General features: G+C 45.0%; 1 long non-coding RNA gene across 1 annotated transcript; it reads left to right on the top strand.

Annotated features, from left to right (window-relative positions):
• The first annotated feature begins 2,021 nt into the window (after positions 1-2,021).
• On the top strand, positions 2,022-2,290 carry LOC148595145 (uncharacterized). Its single transcript, XR_015913226.1, has 2 exons — positions 2,022-2,162; positions 2,193-2,290. It is a non-coding gene; the product is annotated as an uncharacterized LOC148595145 (long non-coding RNA).
• The last annotated feature ends 1,506 nt before the right edge of the window (positions 2,291-3,796 follow it).

Below are 3,796 nucleotides of genomic sequence, written 5' to 3' on the forward strand. Positions count from 1 at the left end.
AGCCTTTGATTATGAACTTCCCTGTTTCTTGCTGGGCTGGACATGCCTGAAAGGGGAGTTCAAACAATTATCATCTCCGTGTGTGAAGATTTAAAGGCAAAACACCCCAATCCTTTGCCTAAAGCGATGCTTGTTGTGCCTAATGGCTATGGATTTATAGGCTTGCGCCTGCAGATTGCATTCTGCCTCGCCAGTCACTACTTTAGTCATCTTAAATGCTGCTGGTCACCCACAGCTCCCACCAGCCTCCGGAGGCTTTGTGGACATGCAGCGCTTCAGAAATTGAGACCATCCAAGGAAAGTTAACTAGCCCGTTAGTTAGCTGGGATTTTGTTAGTGCTCTGTATTTTATGTGATAGCCACTCTTCTGCTTTATCCTCTGGTTTCTAAGAGCCAGAAGTCTTGCATCTTTGCTTTAATATCCTTGAATTAAAGCATATTTTTCTGTCTATTGCTCAGCATATCTGACATCCTTTCTTCATGTAGTATATGATGCCTATCTTTCATGCCACTGCCTGAGTTTCTCATTAATGTCCTGTATAAATGTCCTTTAGTGCTTTCCTGAGCAGCTTAGAATATGCAGGGCCCTTTCTGAATGTCCTTAATCTCTGCTTCTGTCACATAAAATACTGACCTATTTATTTTTTTGCCTTCAGAAAAATACCCAAGTGCACGTGCTGCAGTAACAGCTGCTGTTTCCAGGCTGCTAGGGAAGAGCCACAGCATCCCCCCTTCAGAGCTTTGCTAAAGCCCTCTCTGCTTTTATACCCCTCATTTCTCCATGCATGTGGGCGCTTGCTGAGGTCGCTGCTGGTGCTTACGTGTCATCACCCAGTTTTGGGAAAAAGATGGATGAGAAACACCATTGTATTGGGCTGGTGGGTGATGAAAGTGGCCTTAGAGTGTGGCCAGAGGTCTGTGGGGTTGTCTTCCCCCTCTAGAGCCCTGCCAGTGGCTCCTGTGCCCACAGCTGGAAACAACCCAACAGCTGTACAGGCCTCCACGCTCCCTCTCACCCCCCAGAGCAAGAACATGCCACCTTCCAGATTCCTGCTCTTTGAACTGCATTTTGGCTAGCGGTTATTTAGAGAATGTGGGACAAATAGGGACCATGGTGTTGCACTCACTTTGCACATGAATGGCAGTACAGAGAGGGAAAAAGAGGGGCTGTTTCCCATGGCTCATCTCCCCCCATCTGCTGTGGGTGAAGGCATCAGAATGGGCTTTGGCATCTGTTTGCTCCATGGGCGCCTTCCAGCTTCTGTAGGACTGCCAGTGCTTTGCAAGAAACCTCTATCCAAGGGCAGAGTAGAGCTGAGCACCAACACACTACAGAAAATCAGCAATACACAAGTGGTCTCCTAGCACATGTGCTTCTGAAAATCTCCCCCACAACCTACTGCATCAACACTAACCAGAGTTCACCTATAAATCTGCTGCCCTTAATCTCCTTGAGCCCCTCTCCAGCACTTGCCTCACCCCCAGCATAAGCTTGCCTATTGACAGATGCACACAAACAACCTTTTTTCCTGCTTTTCTTTCAGTCCTCGCTGTTCTCAAGCAACATAGGAGGGCAGGTCTTGCAGGGCTGTATCTAGCTTGTTTGCACCCAAAGTCATGAACAATTCAAAACAGGTAGATGGAGCTTCACCCTCCTGGCTTTCATGCAACTGCTCACAAGAGTCAGGATCTGTCCCTCCTTTTTTTTTTTTTTTCCTGATTTCCTATATTTTTATAGTAAATACTATTTGGAAATGCTGGAAGGAGTATTTGGACTAGGGAAGCAGCATGAAGAGTTAACAGCATATCTGAGGATAAAAGCCTTAGTTCTTTAATGTAGTAAAAGGGATGAATAAACTGAGAATCATAACAAGATCTAATCTCAATTCCAGATCTTGTTTAAGAGATTTATTATAGAATATTGTAGACCTAATTAAGCACATAAATTAAGGACAACTAGGCACAGCTTTATACCAATCCACAGGAATACAAAGACTTGTTGTGCTAACAAGCGTTGGTTTCTCTATTCAGAAAGCTAGAAAGACAGCTGTAACCTCTGATGACTCTTGTGTAGATTAAAGCAGGAGCAGAAAGAAAGAAGAAGAGCTAGTAAATGAAGAGAAGAAGAGCGAGTAAATGAGCGTTTGTGTGTGCATGAGCGTGTGTGCGCACAAGCACACGTGCCTGCCGAGCCGCCACGTGTGGGCTGTTGTGATTCCTTGGCAGCTTTGACACAAAAAATGACTCCTTTGGGAGCCTTCTTGGAAAATTAAGGTAGCTCTTCCAGAAACAAACAAACAAAGAAAAAAATTACAAGTTAACCTACAAATTCCACAGTAAAGCAAAACTAAAGACCATCTCTGGCTGTGATTCTGTGATTGGGTTCAGTTTTATGGATGCCAGGATTTTTCACTTTTTTTTTTTTTTTTACTTGCAGAATAGCATCAGTCTAAGGTAAGGAGTCTGAATTACCATAAAGCTGTGAATTAACCTTTGTTACTGGAACCTGAGTGCTGAAGTTGTGTGCTTATGTGCCCCGACAAAATCGTGGATAAACGTATAAATCTGGAGTCTTTCCATTCATCTGTTCTGTCAAGGTTTAAGGAAGTTGCTTTGTAAACACACAAAGTCATCCTGGGGGAAGAGAAACCACAGATTTAGCTGAGACCAACAGGCAACTCTGTCAGCTGGTAGCTCTGGTTTTTGAGGACTATATTTTAATGATATCTTGTGGACCTCCCAGTTGACTCTCCAGTCTGTTACTCAGGAAATGTGGCAATTTTGTATTTTTTTTTTAATGAAATTGTCTGTCACAAACACATCAGTTTGTCCATTTGAATTCTGCAGCATTATTCTGATCACACATGGGCATTTAATCAAGTTCATATCCTGAAGCATAAGCAGACACGTGTACATGTATAGTGTGACCTCTGCGCACGCTACACAGTAGTGGTTTGATTCCCAAGTCTTTCTGATGGGAAGTTGGATACGGGCCCTGGTCAGGCACTGCCTTTAGCCAGGCACTGCATGCTTTGGGTGCTGCATCTCATCTGCAGCCACTGGAGGCACCTTCCCAAAAGCTGGTCCTCCCCTGATTTTGCTTTATTGCCCTAAAGGAGGAAGAGGGATTGGTCCGTGTTGCTTTCGAGGCGAAGCTTGTGAAGCGCTGGTGTTTGGAAACAGTATTGAGCATGCTGACCCTCATCCGTGTGTGTGGGAAGAAGAAAGTGAGCTTAGAAATTCTGAATTTACAGGATGTATTTTCCCCTTACGGAATTTTTAAAAGAATCATCTGAGAAATGTCTGTAAATAACCGAAGTGGTCGAAACAGGAAAGCCGATGACAGGGGTTTTACCTGGATCTTCTTGTGAAGCTTGGCCGCTCCCCAGGCTTCCAGATTCCCCTCGAACCTGTGGCCTTGTAACAGCAAGAGGAAGCTGCAGGAGAGGACCTGGAAGGGCCCAAGAAAGAGTAACTGGCAAGTTGAGGAGCTAACTCACTTGCGGTGACACTTCTCCTGTCAGACCACGGCATTTACGTACAGCGGGCAAACTCAGGAGCTTTTTGCGGGGCTAGATTGAGCTCTAGGAGCTTTTTTACATTTTTGTTTTCAAGGTAAATTCAGTTGAAGAACACCGATCCTGACCAACTTGGTTTGCCTTTGCCTGCTAAGGACAAAAGAGAAAGGTGCAAGTGCTTCTGCCCTCCTCATATCGTCGTGTGGCACTAGATGCAAGTTCGAGGTGCTTCACTTTGCTTTACAGATGCTCCTGGCAGCCGGTGTGTGCTGGGAACA

The sequence above is a fragment of the Tinamus guttatus genome, unplaced genomic scaffold (genome assembly GCF_059628265.1).
Source record: "Tinamus guttatus ecotype Peru unplaced genomic scaffold, ASM5962826v1 Tinamus_guttatus_pri_ptg000150l, whole genome shotgun sequence".
NCBI classification, from domain to species: Eukaryota; Metazoa; Chordata; class Aves; order Tinamiformes; family Tinamidae; genus Tinamus; species Tinamus guttatus.